This window comes from Passer domesticus, chromosome 1 (genome assembly GCF_036417665.1).
Source record: "Passer domesticus isolate bPasDom1 chromosome 1, bPasDom1.hap1, whole genome shotgun sequence".
NCBI classification, from domain to species: domain Eukaryota; kingdom Metazoa; phylum Chordata; class Aves; order Passeriformes; family Passeridae; genus Passer; species Passer domesticus.
Genome location: NC_087474.1, coordinates 21,083,726 through 21,099,709, shown reverse-complemented (window position 1 = coordinate 21,099,709; position 15,984 = coordinate 21,083,726). Strand labels below are relative to the sequence as shown.

General features: G+C 38.2%; 1 protein-coding gene and 1 long non-coding RNA gene across 3 annotated transcripts in view; both read right to left on the bottom strand.

Moving 5' to 3' along the window:
• ZNF804B (zinc finger protein 804B) overlaps positions 1-15,984 on the bottom strand; it is a 225,169-nt gene that overhangs the window by 183,509 nt on the left and 25,676 nt on the right. The gene's annotated exons all lie outside the window — the stretch shown is intronic.
• On the bottom strand, positions 6,194-14,667 carry LOC135287227 (uncharacterized). The gene is made up of 3 exons (XR_010351044.1): positions 14,503-14,667; positions 11,921-12,091; positions 6,194-6,317 (listed from the first exon to the last, which is right to left on the bottom strand). It is a non-coding gene; the product is annotated as an uncharacterized LOC135287227 (long non-coding RNA).

Here is a 15,984-nt window from a genome sequence, read left to right as displayed (position 1 = left end):
CTGATTAAGATGAGGATTTTACACCTCTTTTAACTATTCAGTTTTTTCTTTGGAAAACAACCCATTCACTACAAACAGTTTCTGAGGCTTCTAGTAAAAACCATGACACAAACATGGCATGGGATTTCAGGAGCATATTGGGTTTGCAGAATGAATGAACTTCATAAAAATGCCTCCCTTTCCTTTCCTTTCCTTTCCTTTCCTTTCCTTTCCTTTCCTTTCCTTTCCTTTCCTTTCCTTTCCTTTCCTTTCCTTTCCTTTCCTTTCCTTTCCTTTCCTTTCCTTTCCTTTCCTTTCCTTTCCTTTCCTTTCCTTTCCTTTCCTTTCCTTTCCTTTCCTTTCCTTTCCTTTCCTTTCCTTTCCTTTCCTTTCCTTTCCTTTCCCTTCCCTTTCCCTTTCCCTTTCCCTTTCCCTTTCCTCTTGAAGAACAACTAAGAACATTAACTTCTAAGTTTTTCCCCAACAGACTTTATTACACAGTCCTGCACAAATCCCTGCCTCAGAAATAGGACTGGAAAGGTCAAGGTGTGTGTATGGGAGCAAGAATGAGCTCCTGAGCTCCAGGAATTTAAGAACAGTATTATGAAAACATGTGGAGGTTGGATAAAAATATATAGTAAAAGAATCAGTTTTCTGGCTGCCTAATTTGGTTAGTGTTGCCCTTATGAGGAGGAAGAAGTGATTTTGTCATTATTACACACATGGAAGAAAGAAGGATATGTTGTCTACATAAACAAGGCCATGAGAGAAGGATGGGAATCTGAAAAACACTCTCATGAGAGTCAGAAAAATCCACTGACTATCCACCATATCAGCAAAGCTGACAAAACTCATGTTAAAGAGGCTATGGTTGATGCCTCTCATTGGGAATCCTGGGCAATTTTAATTTAAATTCTTGTGATTTTTCTCAAACAAAGGAAGAAGCACAGCAAAATAATGAAGATCAAGATTTAGTGCTGTAGAAAAATGATAGTAATAGATCAGAAAACATTAGAATGAATACTGATTGAATGGGTATCTGCTCCATGGATGTTAATCCATAGAAAAGGTTGAATCAAGATGAAATGTATGATAGTGGGGTTAATGAGATGAGTTTTAAATTAAGGAGTACAGGGGAAAATTAGAAAGAAATCTGCCTTATTTGCATTAGCTTAGTTTTTCAGTGTGGAGGGAAAAAGGAAAATATGTGAAGCTCTAAAAGCAGGTGAAGGTCTGTGTATGGCTGTAGTTTACAGAAAGAGGAAAATGAGTAAGAATATGACAGTAGAAGAATGATTACCAGGGAAAATTTGAAAGTGCAATAAGGAGAAGGAAACTATTAATGTGGATGAGAACAGCAAATATGCAATCAACACAGATAATGAAAGGAATGAGCTGGCCTAGCCTGCACAGTTGAAAAGAAGGTAGATTTGCTGGTTCCTAAAGGAAATAAGTGAACTGCTGAAAGAGAAAAGCAACAAAATGGAGATGTTCAAATCACTGATACAGACCTCAAGGCAGCTAGTGCAAGCATAATAAAAATATTAGGGTAACCCTGTCAGGGATAAAAAACATTGTGTAAAGGTGTCATTGATGAAAGACTTTTCCTATGAAAGAGAGAAATATTACGCTGTAAGATATCATTGTAGTTTATTGACATGACAGTACATTAGAAGGCATAACATCCAGTTGGCAGCCAGTCACCAGTTATGTACCCCAGGGATCAGTGTTGGGCTCAGTCCTGTTTAATGTGTCTGTTGATGACCTGCATGGGGGCATGGAGCCTGCCGTTAGCAAATTTGCAGATAACACCAAGTGGGATGGGGGTGTTGACCTGCAGGGGGGAAGGAGGGCTCTGCAGAGGGACCCTGATAGGCTGGAAAGATGGGCTGAATCCAACAATATGAGATTCAACAAGACCAAGTGCCAGGTCCTGCACTTGGCCACAACAACCCCCTGCAGCCCTACAGTCTGGGGACAGAGTGGCTGGACAGTGGCCAGGCAGAAAGGAACCAGGGGGTGCTGGCTGACAGACAGATGGCTGAACCTGAGCCACCCTGTGCTCACACAGCCAAGAAGGCCAATGGCATCCTGGCCTGTATCAGCAACAGCGTGGCCAGCAGGAGCACGGAGGTCATTCTTCTCCTGCACTCAGCACTGAGGAGGCCACACCTTGAGTTCTGTGCCCAGTTCTGGGCATCTCAGCTTAGGAAGGATGTTGAGCTGCTGGAGCATGTCCAGAGAAAGGCAACAAGTGAAGGGGCTGGAACACAAGTCCTACGAGGGGTGGCTGAGGGAGCTGGGAATGTTTAGCCTGGAGAAGAGAAGGCTCCTGGGAGAATTTACCACAAACTACAATAACCTTCAAGAAGGTTGTACCCCATGAGGGTAGGTCTCTTCTCCCAGGCAACTTGCAATAGGACAAGAGGACACAGCCTTAAGCTGTACCAGGGGAGGTTTAGGTTGGACAATAGGAGGAATGTCATAGGAAGGCTGGCTGGAATGGGCTGCTCAGAGAGGTGGTGGAGACACCATCCCTGGAAGGGTTTAGGAAAAGACTGGATGTGGCACTGAGTGCTATGGTCTAGCTGACAAAGTCATAGGCTGACTGATGATCTCAAAGGTCTTTTCCAACCTAGCTGATTCTGTGATTCTATGAAGAAAGAATAATTCCACATCTAAATTAATACAACAATTAGATTCAGTATCAGCAATGTTAATGAGCACAGTACCCAAGGATGAGGGCTAATTGTGTAGAAGGTACAAAAAGGTTTTATCTGACCTAAACTCAAAACAAATCTAAAACAGTTTAATGCTAACATATACTTTAAGTAATTCTCAGCCTTGCCTACCATGTCACTGTGAACTTCAGAATGCAATGGAACAAATTGAGTCAGGAGTGACATCTAAGAAACAGGGAGGAAGGAGCAACAAAAGCATCATCCAGAATTTGAACAACAATTTTCAGGTTTTTTTAATGTGGAGAAGAGGTAAAAACAGTTAAAAATCTAAGAAGGTGCTATTTCAGCAGCTTTGAAGAGAACACTACTTTTATGTCTGTGCTAAAATTTGAACTGAAGTACAAATGGTCTTGGTGGCTTAATTAATAAGCTAGAAGAGGAAAATCCTTTAGTATTATGCTCTCACTATATTTTAAAAACCTTGCTTTAATTAAAGTTTTGAGTGCATGATACAGTGCTATCAGCAAGGTAATAAACTACACATGATGACACCCTGCTACCTGCTTGTGAGGAATGACAAACAAAATAAGACTGTTGCAGTTCTGCTGACTCAAGTCAGCAAGAGATCAGATTTTAGGCTGGTACTTCATCTAAAAAGAACACTATCTGCATATCATGAGTTTAGTGGATAAGAGCTGATATGGGAAAAAAAAAACCCAAAAAAACAAAACAGAAACATATTAACACCTAACCAATTGAAGGAAAATATTCTGTCAGAGACTTCTTTCAGCATAAATAGACAGTATATGATACCTGTTATAAACAACTGTGGTCAGTACCCCAATATAAAATTACCTGATAATTTCATAATATGAAAAATTGAGTTCTCCTAGTTTTGGCAAAATCTGTAGCACAATTGGTATAATACACACAATATGACCACGTTTCTCGATGCAAAAAAGTTAAAAATGCACCCAGCCAATAAACAGCACCAGATGTCAAGCTTGAACATTTAACAAAATTATAAAATAGCTACACATATCTGAAATATTTATAGGTTTGGGGGGCATTTTTTTCATTATTTAGTACTAGCTTCCAAACCTGTGAAATATGTTTTTCTTTTTGCATATTCAAAAATTGTCCAAAAAATGTACTGCCAGAAAGTGCTGAGCAAGTTAAAGAAATAAATTTAAATAAATATTTTATAATATAAAAATACAAAAAAATCATGCATAAATTTTAAATATAATTCAACATAGGTATGAGTAACAGGAAATGCTGTATCAATTGTTTCTTAATAAACCAATTGAACACAAAGATATTTCACAATAAACAAAACATACTGGGTATGTCAAATACCATCCCTAAAGTAGCCCATAACAATAATCATTTGAGATTCCACTGAAAGCACTTAATTTTGACAAAATTTTGCTAGGTTAAACAGTTTCTTTAGTATCGACTTCAGTATTTTAAAATGCTTCTGCCAGTTTCTAATGTACCTTGAACTCACAGGTTTCTTGTTTTACGTGAAAGATTTTGGCTAGTAGGAGGACTCTGACTCACCACTAAGGACTTAAGATTTTGCACATTTTGGCAACACCAAAAATTAGAGCCCTTGTTATGCCACAAAATTCACTAAATAACTCCACATTGCCAGAAGCTTATTTTTAGTTCATTCATTTTAGCCCTTAATATTGAGCCTCTTATATCAACACTTCCCTTTGTGCTTCTGTAAAAATTTGGCATAAGCTCACGTTATTAAACCAGGAAAATCACTTAGTGAACTGTGTTGAATTTACACAATAGCATGGACAACCTTGCTGACAGAGCTAATAACAGGATTATCATGCATGCGCCACACACATGGAGGGGCTTTGGGAAAGCAGTTACAAATGGAATGAACATGCTTCCAGAGATGTTCAAAGGTGCACGAAAGAGAGTTGAAATGTAAAGGTGGATGTGCCTTGAAGTGTTCTTCAACACAACATATGGAACAACACTGTCCTGGGGGGCACATTCATTTTAGTGATCATTTTGTCACTAAAAGCCACACTGAGGACGACATAGACAGAGCAGGTATTCCTACAGGCAGAAAATGTAAAAGCAGTAAATCAAGTTACACTAGTTCCTCTATCACACCAGAATTGTCACTCGGACTTCTTGAAATCCATACAATTCATATTTGTAAACATAGGCCCTTTAATATAAACAAATTCTTACTGAAAATTTTTGTTTCATCACTGAACTTTCTTCTTATAATTTCATTACATTACGGTGGCATCAGATAAGTAAAATCACAAACATGACATCTTTCAGAGATTGAATGGTTTTACAAATTGGTTTCATGTATGCAGCAAACTTCAAGTACTTTTTACATGAACTATAGCTTCCACTGTATTTACATTTACTCATATTTTTTTAAATTAAGTTTATTCCAACTAATTCAGGTTTCCCTTTAAGCTTTACATTCTAAAAGTTTAAACAGGTCTTCTATTTCTTCTTCGCTCATGCTGGGAAAAAACCACAACTCTCAGACAAAATACTTAATTCTAAACACTTGAGTTCATTTCCTTTCCTGAGCTTTAGTGTTCCCTCTAGAAACGGGGTTTCATTACTTTCAATATTAAAGATCCCTATCTAAAGTACCTATGTAGTATTTAAAGATCCGTGTGAGAAATCATGGAAAGCACTGAAGAGCAAGCCATCCTCTCTTACTCTCTTGAGCTGTGGTCCTGCCAACCAGAAAGGCAGCAGAGTTGTTAGGGGATGGTGATGATATGGTTTCCAGCCCATGGCAAGCCCAATGGGGATGAGGCCCAGATGTGAGTAGAAGGACTAAAGCAGCAATTTTGCTAGCGATTTATAAATACTTCTGAGGCTGGACTTCTGATTTTCTGCTCCCTCTTCCAGAGGGTGGACCACAGAGAAAGTTACAATTTTGAGATTTCACTGATCCCAAGCTGATCTGATTTAAAGCTCTCTCGGGTTCAAAGATGATTCTGATTCCTTTGGCCAGTGGCTCATTTCTGCAGTGAACTAAGGCCATTTATCAGAACTCTCCCTGGCTTTTGAAACCTTGACCACAGGTTTTTCCTCACACATTTTCAGATCTCAGCAGGACACAGAGAGTAGTACTATTGTACCATTTCAGTAGCTTTATCCCTGATGAAGTCGAGATGGTAGTTGAGCTGGCTTAACACTATTAGTCCCACAGTCTGCTCTTGTGGTTTAACTTGTGGCAGAAACCTTTCCAAGGGACGAAAGGCAAGCACAGCTATGCTGTCCTCAGCTGGCACAGCTCTCTGACTCTGCTACCACCCAATATGTGCAGAGCTTGACACAAAAAGCATAAGACTTGGTTATGAAGGTTGGGGGAAAGGTCAACAGACTAGAGAAAGGGTATAAGTCATACCTGTGTTTAAATTAAAAGATTTTATGTGTTGTCCACAAAATTCAGAATATTTTATCCAAAAAAGTGGAAAAAAAAAGAAAGAAAATAAATAAATAAAAAATCAACACAGACACTTCCATATCAGGTTGGTGTTGAATATATAATCTATCATTTATAACATTAAATGGTCTATTTTACTTCTGTCTGTCTATACATAGTTGTAACATTTCATCCAGTCAGCAAAACCTCAGAATGGAAGGGAGCCCCTAAAATAAAAAAAACCAAAAGTGATCTCACTTTCTTAAGAACATGGTGAGGATCAACACTGTGAAGAAACTTTTGAGCGTTGCTTTTCAACGCTCAAGTTTCAAGTTTCAACCCAAACTAAATTCAATCTCTGTCATTCAGCATTAATTTTTGAGATTACTGCAGCATTTTATTTATAGGCTCTTATGAACACATTGCATGACACTATTCAACAGTGCACTACAAAAGATCAACACTCATTTTAAGTCCATTCTACTTCACAGACTTTGAAATCAATACATAAGTAAATAAAATTATGCCACACAGAGTAATTTGCTAAGCAAGTCTGACAGTCAGTGCAAAGTTCATTAAATCCCTTTTTACTAATCCCTTTTCTAAGGTTTTGAAAAAAACAGTTAATATAGGAAAAATTTTCAATAAGTAATTCTCAAAAAACTAATATTTGTCATAATCTTACTTTTTAATTCTAATGCTAATTGCATCATGGGAAAACCTATGAACTAGAAAGTAACTTTAAAAAATGAATAAAAAGTGGATAAAAAGTGAAATCAAATGACAAAAACTTTGTTACTAGAAAAAAATTTCTTTAATATTTCTTGTACTGAGAGAGCAATAAAAAGGTTTTCTGGAGACCTTTGTAAATCATATCAAAGAAAGGAGAAAGGACATCCTTGTTTATTTCTTAAGGTATTTCTCATTCATGGTCAATAGGTTTTGAAATTACCCTGTGCGTGCCCTTTCGGAGATATTTTAGCTTTACAGCCTCAAATTCTAAATTTAAACCTTTCTTACCACCAATGTAAAGACAAAGTCAAAATTAATTTAAAGGAAAATTATTTTGAAACCAAAAACAAGGCTCCAGACCTTTTCAAGACCTAAACAACTGCCTACTGCTGTCATTCAATTCTTTGCCAGAGAAAAAAGGAATAGCACAAATGATTTTATTGGTGCTAATAGTGTTGTATTTTTACTATTTCATCTTTTGTAATAGTTTAGATCAACCCTAAGACAAGATGGATTCAGAATAATGTTCAGACCTTGGAGCTTCTGCTGCCAAATAGTACCATCAGAAAGAATGAGACATATTTAGAAAAAGTTATTTTGTTTAAATACTTTATAAAGGGCGTGAAAAATACATTTTCTTCTTTTTTAGCATAGGCCCACAAATGTAGGTGTTAAAAAGCACCCTAAAAGCAGAAAAAGAACAAGCAAGACCAGACTTTCCATGAGAAAAGCCTTCCTTACAAAATACATCTGGCAATGGCCAAGTAGTCAGTTTAAATTTCCTGAAAAATTAATGGTTTCAACTTCAGTCTGTACTTCTAGGGACTGAAAAGCCTTTGTGTGCAAGTAATTTTTCATAGTTACAGCTGAATAGGTGTCAGACAAAGAAGCTAGGCTGGAAACTGCATAAGTTATTAATGACTCTTATGCAAACTACAAAACTATCACAAGAGCAAGGCTCCCTTTAATTTTTTTAAAAAACAAAATACATTGGAAATTTTTAAGTGTACTACAGAAACAAAAAAAAAAAGGAAATAAAGAAAAAAGATACTGTATTTTTTAATGTGTTTTGCCATGTTTGTTTGGGTCTTACTGCTGATTTCAGGATTTCAAGTTCTAAATCAGATTTTGATCCACATCTTGTAAAAGATTTGCGTTCACCTTTCAGGGGGCTATTTTGAGCTATTGATCCTCAAAGCCTTATCCATATGAACAGATTAAACTTTCCTTTGCTGCTGTTATTACTTTTAACACCAAGCTCACCAAGCTGTTCAAATGAGAAAAAGGTGTGTACATGTATATGAAGTAAATGTCTTGACTTCCTACAGCAGCCCTGCACCTTCCAAAATCTTTTTTCTTCTATGTTCTTCTACATTCCCACATATTCTTAACATTTTTTTCTTGTTTCTTCCTTATGCTTTGACTTTAATGACTATTTTCCAGTATTTGGCTTATACTTGAAAATACTTTTTTATTCCTGTAAATGATCTCTTTGCAAACCAACCTTTTCTGAGATCACACTACTTGCATGAAGTAGATTTTAGCCCTCTATCTACACCATATTTGTTGAAGCTGACTCATTTGTATTTGATTCCCACAGGTTCCATGGGTCTATTCTGCTGTGTATTTGCAATGGCAGTAATTGTGACTGGAAAATTTGGGGCTGAATCAGCCACCCTCAATAAAGAAAGAGAACAACAAGTCTCTAAACTGAGTTAACTCCACACCTATTCCTCTGACAAATCCACACTCCTGGTTCTTAGGCTCGATTCAGTTAGGCATCTGGAAGACACTCCACATGGCAGGGGAAGAAGTAGTTCTTCAACTGAAACATCAACTGCATGGTTTATCATACTCCATAAAGAGTAACAGAAATATGTGTCTACTGCAGACGTGTATGACTACAGGGTAGGGCATTAAGCAAGAAGTAGAATAGTGTTAATTGGAAAAAAGGTAAAGTTATCAGAAAGAAATGTATTTTGCAGGCTGATTGGACATTCACAGCACAGCAGTGAGTTAACTCCCAGCTGTCTCTGTTGCTGTGACCCTTTCATCATGCCAGCATTAGAACAAACATTTAAATTAAATGTATTTTGTGTGTTTAATACTCTGTTTAGTGCATGACAGTATATTTCAACAATCAAAGCTGTTTTCTTCAAGTACTTCCTTGACAGCTGCACCACCTCTGAAGCATTAAGATATTCCCATGATCTGCCAACATCTTTTTAACCAAAATACCACTATTAAAGTGTGTGAGATACCATCTTCTGAAAGCAAGAGCTTCTTCACATTAGAAAACACTTCCACATCAGCTGCATCCTGAACTTTCAGTCGTCAAAGCTGGATTAGTTCTATTTCACTAGCGCCAAGTCAGTGAACACTGAGGCAAAGACAGCAGTGAGCACCTCACTGTATCTCTGTCTGTTGTCACTAATTTTCCCACCCTTTTAGCAACAGGTCCACATTTTCCTCATTTAGTCCTAATTAGTGTTACTAATCTAGTGGTAGAAGCTCTGCTTGATACCTTGACAAGCCTCAATCACTGCTAAGTGCTGCTTTTGTTAAAATTCTTCTGCATATCTGGAGAATCTTTCTAAATTCTTCTTTGAATGCTGCCCTTTTTTCCATCTTCCCCATTCTGTCATTTTGTAGAATACGTTTCAAGTCCATTAACAGAACTTAGGGAAGAAAAAAAAGAAAAATCGGGGAATGCTTTTGACCGTCTGGGCAGGGGAACATCATTGGTTCATCCAGACATAGTCCCACTTTATGGGACTGAATCTTCCTGTTCAGCTATTGATCCTGTGCACTAACAATAACCATTAGACCTCATGAGACTTGACAGGTGGGTTTCTCAGTTTTATGTCACTATCTTCTAAGATAATATTTTTGCCTCAAATGAGGCTCTCCAGTAGTATAAGCAATGATATTTTAAAATCATAGTTTCAAAAGGTAGGATGAATATTCATTCTTTTTTCTTTATTCAGTGTTAGGCAATCTAAACAGAGTCCACAATCCATTACTGATAACACAACACAATTTGCATCTGGAAAAACAGCTGCATCCACCTTATTTAACCTGCCATGTTAGACTTAGCATGAGCAAATAAATGTTCTTTAAATGTGTATCTAGAGTCTTGGAGATCCCTAAATGACTCAGTACCATGCACATACTCACGTATGTAACCTTTCATAAGAAAGGAGCACTTACCATTTGTTGGAGAACTAACACAAGAAGTAATTCCCTGGTGAGTTCACTTGACTGGCCAGATGATGGATATTTTGATTTTTCTAGTTGTCTCATTGGCTAAGCCTACTTTATGTCTTAGGTTTGTTGGCAGCAGACATTCCAGACAGATCTCCCCCCAGAAACATTATCTGTTTTTTTCCAACATAATTAACTGATTAATAGCACCTTTACCAATTTTCTTTAATTCTCCTAAATTTATGTGATCTTTTGTGATATTTTTGACTGAATCTTTGTCCTTTTTGACAAGAGAAATCATAGTCTGGTATTTATCTTGCCAGAGAACCTCACAAAATGTATGAGTTTCTTCCTCTTTTCCTAACCCTGATAGTTTTGTCCTTGCACAGACACTGATGTACCAGTAAATAATTCTCTATGTTTTATTCAGTTGCAATACAGTGGCGCCTTACTGCTGGATAGGACTTTTACCATTGTGCTGTTGTACAGTTTTTCCTTCACACAACATTTGCATTACATTCATTACACATTCTTCACCACAAGCAGAGCATCACAGCCTCATATCTTCGGGTGCATTATGCTCAGTCATATAAACAAGAGCTTCGTATTCACCTCCACTCTATTTCTCTAGAGCTCTGCCCTCTCTACCCTTAGCAAATACACAGTCTATGTTTATATATACAACAATACAGATATCACATACAAAAACATATTAATATATTTCTGGATTCAAGCCTGACAATAAGTATATTATAAACTGAAGGTGTAAAATCACAAGAGTTTTGTTATGGGCTCAAGCAACTGTATCATATAGGGAATGGAGACACTTAGCAGAAGGAGGTGACTGTTACCACTGAAATTATTATTTGAACAGCACCAAACAGTCCCTGATTCCTGGTAGTCCTTTTAGGTCCAATGCCTTGGATACCCTGAAACTCTGTATAGAAGCCATATCAGAAGCACTGTCAGTGCTCATACCAGCACTGGAAATATTCTCAAAAGGGGGTCTGGAAAGGAGCATGCAGAAGAAGAGGGAATTTGGAGAATGAGAAGTGAAAGACTTTCAGTGGCAGAAAGTGCTCACTTAAAAGAAAGGGAGAGAAAGCAAATAGCTATTACACTGATCATCTAATGGAGAAAGTTGTTTTCTGGACAACATTCAGCCAACAGCAGACTGGCTCTAACCTGCATAATACAATATTCCTGCGGACTACTCCAGAATAGGGGCATGTTTACATCATGACATTCAAGTTTCTGTTCCAAAGGCTTTGACATACTTGGGGTGAAAGCCACACTTGGAGTAATCACTCCAAAGCCATTATTTCACATATTGTTCTGAGTAAATCAGAGCCACCAGACAGGGGACTGTAAATGCTACCCTAGAAAAGGTTTTATGTGCAGTCACTGACAATGTGGGCATAATCAAACCCTAATCTATATCGGAACCCTAATCTATATCAGAAAAATATGTATCACACACATCTTGGGACTTCCACTACTTCTCTCCTTAACAGAAAGCAGAGAGGGCTTATACATATATCACTGAGTGGATGGCACTGACTTGAGCAGGATGCAGAAGTTGTAACTTCTCATTCTTCAGGACAGTTGGAGAACCTGACACCTCCTGGTGCATTTTACACTGTCTGATGAAACAGTTTGATCTCATGAAAATACAGTCTTAGGAAGACTTTATAGGTACAATTATTCATAAAGAATCCCTTTACTCCTTTTTCAAAACAAAAGGACCACATTCCACTAAAAAAAACCCAACAAGACAAAAAACACCATGGCATATCAAAGGGATCAAATTATGAGAAGGAGTAACAGAAATTCTAATAGTGTAAAGTGTTCTACTAATGCCTTGCAAAACTTTATCGAATTAAGATTCACTTACCCTTTCTTGTCCATGGCCAGTGAGAGGTGAAATCATGCATGCCTACCATGAAATGCTGTTTTGCACATCAAGGTGAAAGACAGAATAGTGTTCACCTGCATGCTGAGGTGGGTTGACTGTGGCTGGACAGCTGGTACCCATCAAGCCCACTCTAGCACTCCCTCTCCTCAACTGGACAGGGGACAAAAATAAAATGAAAGGTTCCTGGGTCAAGATAAGGACAAGGTGAGTTCATCACTGACTACTGTCACAGGCAAAACAGACTTGATTTGGAGAAATTAACTGAATTTATTAACAATGAGATCAGAGTAGGGTAATGGGAAATAAAACTAAATCTAAAAAACAGCTTTCCCCACCTCTGTTCTTCAAAGGCTCAATTTCACTCCCAGTATTCTTTATTTCCTGCACTCCAGTGGCACTGGAGGATAGGAAATGGGGGTTGTGGTCTTAGCTGCTCCTTCCTCCTCAGGGGGAGGATCCCTCACAGTCTTCCCCTTGTCCAGGCTGGGGTTCCTCCAATCAGAGGCAGTCCTCCTTGAACTTCTTTGAGTTCTTCCCACAGGCTGCAGTTCTTCATTAACTGCTCCAGGGTGGGTCCCTTCCAAGGGGTCACAAGCCCTGCCAGCAAACCTGCTCGAGAGTGGGCTCCTCTAACCATGTGTCTAGCAGCTCCTGCTGGGAGCCTGCTCCAGCATGGGCTTCCTGTGGAGTGACAAACTCCTTCAGACTTCCACCTGCCCTGGCATAGGGTCCACAGTGGGCTGCAGGGCACAGCCTGACTCCCCATGGTCTGCACCACAGACTGCAGGAGGATCCCTGCTCTGGAGCCTGGAGCATGTCCTGCCCCTCCTTCCGCACCAACTTTGGCATCTGAAGAGTTGGGTTTTTTTCACATATTCTCACTCTCTCTCATCTGGCTGCAGTTTCTGTTGTGCAGCAATTTTCCTCCCACTTCTTACATATGTTATACAAAAGGCACCTTCAGCACCCTGATGGGTTTGGCCCTGGCCAGCAGTGGGTCTGGTCTGGAGCTGGCTGGCATTGGCTTTGTTGGACATGGGGGATGCTTCTGGCAGCATCTCACAGAAGCCACCTCAGTAGCCCCCTGGCTACCAAAACCTTGCCTCACAAATCCAGCAGACCCATTTAGGCACACCATGACTTTTCTACAGCTCAGACAGAAGCAAGGCTGGTTTCACATATTTTCTTCTGAAACTTTGGCAGTTCTGCTTAGTTTAGGATTTTATTAAGCTGTAAAGTACTTCCTCTAATCAGAGTGAGGAATACTGTTGACAGTGGACTTAGTTTTATGAGGAAACATTTAAAAAGCCATCCTGACATTCAAAGACATAAATGTTAGTACAAATTGAACTGCAGCACTCTGCGCTTCTGATTCATTTTGTGAGGTACTCTGAGATTATTTGCCTGGGGAAATGAAGCAATAATGTGTGAAGGCTTGATTTTACAGAGATTTTAAGACATACAGCTCCAGATGTTGTCATAGAAATCTATAGTACTCACTGATTCTGAAAATTGGGCTGTGGATGTATAAAGCCTTGCCTTGTGCTTGTCTGAAAGGTATGTAGTAGAGGACAAAAAGTAAATATGGCGTTTTCAAAATAAACTATTTTTTGCTTTTCCTCGGAGTGTAAAATTACAAATGAGTGTTACAGCTGAAATGAAAGCTTGTGGAACTAAATTTGTCTAAGCTTTCTTTTCACTTCTATCTGTTTACAGAACAGGCCTTCACTTATACTTCAGACATAAGGAAAAATTCTTCACTTAGTGTAAGAACTCTAAACTTTATAAGCAGTTGCCCTGGAAATGTATGACTCTACTGTGGCCATGCAGTTCCTCAGGCCCGAGCTATGTAAGCTCCCTAGTCTGGCAGAGCCTTGTCTTGCTTTGACATACTGCAGTCTTCTACGTGCATTATGTCCTGTATGCACCAAAGAACACACAGGTATAAATCTTTCATTATATACAGTGCAAATAGACTCACAGCCAAAGATATTCTTGCTACTAAAAGATACGTCTACATATCCACCTTTGCTTTCAAAGTAGCGTTGGTAGGCAAAACACATTCAGTCTACATTTTCATCACAAAAACAAAGTTTGCTTCTAAGCACATGAAAAGCTCAGTGGTTTTCATTGTGCAAATGGATCCTTGAGCTGGATACTAAAAGTTTTTCTTCTTTGCATCACTGTAAGTAATAATGCTTTGCAGACTTCTGACACCCTTTATGTCTTGGTAGGTCCATTCAAGGCTGCTATAGTTAAATCCATCAGCATTTCTATTCAAGTCTCTCTTTTCAAAATCTCAAGTCTGGTGAAAGGGTTCTCATTTTTGCTGTATTTTAAGTAAGTAGATCTTCATAAATAGACCTCTTGTATCTTAATCTCCCTTTAAGTGTACTTGGCCACTGCAATACTAATTTGAATACATCATAATTTTCTGTTCTGCCTCAGTCAACAATCAATGTTCTCTGTATACACACCAGAACCAGAGCAGGCCAGCCCAGTGTGGGGTGCATTTTGATACCTTTTCTGACATCAAAACTTGCATTTTGCAAGTCTTCTACCTTTTCTGACAGTAGCCTCCAGCATAAGCAAAAGAAATACCACAATGACCAGCTACAGAATGACAGACTTTTAAAGCAGCTTTGCACATTCAGTCACAATTGACCTGCCTTGTTACCAGGATTAAAAAAATTCCATTGTAGATTCTTCCTCTTCCAAAGGGTGGTTTCCTTGGCACATTTTTCTAACAAATGAAATATGTAATCCTTTAATCCATATTCAGTTTTTTTAACAACATCCTTGTATATGTAAAAATCCAGAAGCCAAATTAAAGACACTTACCCCCCCCCCCCACTTATTTAGATTTTTCATCAAACTCTAAACAACATATTTTTTCAAATACTTTGCAGATAGAGTAGTTCCACTTATACCTCCACTTACTTCCAAACTCTGGAGAACAGAAGAGTGGAATGGAATAGAATAGAATAGAATAGAATAGAATAGAATAGAATAGAATAGAATAGAATAGAATAGAATAGAATAGAATAGAATGTTCTTCAGCTGGAAAGGCCCTGCAGTAATCATCTAGCCCTGACCACTTATGGGCTGACCAAGTTGAAGCATGTTGCTAAGGATATTGCCAAAATGCCCCTTAAACACTGACAGGCAGGGAGCATAGACCAGATTTCTAGGATGACATTCCCAGTGTTTGACAACCCCTCTCAGTAAAGAGATGCTTCCAAATGTCCAGTTAAATCTCCCATGGAAGATTAAAAATCTGGGGCTGTCAAGTTCTTCAAAACTGTTACAGTGTGGCATATCAAAGAGTGGTCAGGATAGGAAGAGGGTGAATACCTATGAGAGCTTCTATAGCTCAAATGCAAAATTCCCTGTAAAATGAGAATTTGTCTGCATACATACTGCATGGCACAGATAAAAAGCTGCTGAAAATATTAAAAGATAAAGCAATGTTTAAAATTTGCCATTTAGGGTTTCTAAATCCTACTATCATTTTTTCTCTAAGTAGCTTTGATTCAAAACCAGAAACAAAGAATACTTGGAAGAAGAAGATTCAAAAAAGAATTCAGCAAAAAAAATATCTATTTGTTGATTTCAGAATCAACAAAAATAAGATTCCAGTTACAATACTTTTGTTGGCAGGCAATTGCTGTCAGATGTCATCAATACTTAAGAGAAAGAAAATGATGCTTTAAGAGAAAATGTCTGCTTAATTTCCTGCTTTTTGCTTAATGATGAGTCTCCTCTTCCCTTTAGTTTCTTCTAATTACTACATCTGCAGTAGGACACAGTAAATTATCATTTTATTTCATTTGCTCTTATGACATTTGAGGTCATATCCAACAAAACCTCAGGCTCTGTCCTAGAATGAAATTAAAATTTAAATGCTTTGGAGAAACTGTGCCTCAAAGGCAGTTCTCTCTTTAGCATTGCTATTGACTAAATTATTTTGTTCTTAAATTAAACTATATGTATCCAAACTGAAAGAGAAAAAAAAAAATTGTCCTCCTATTATTCAATCCAAT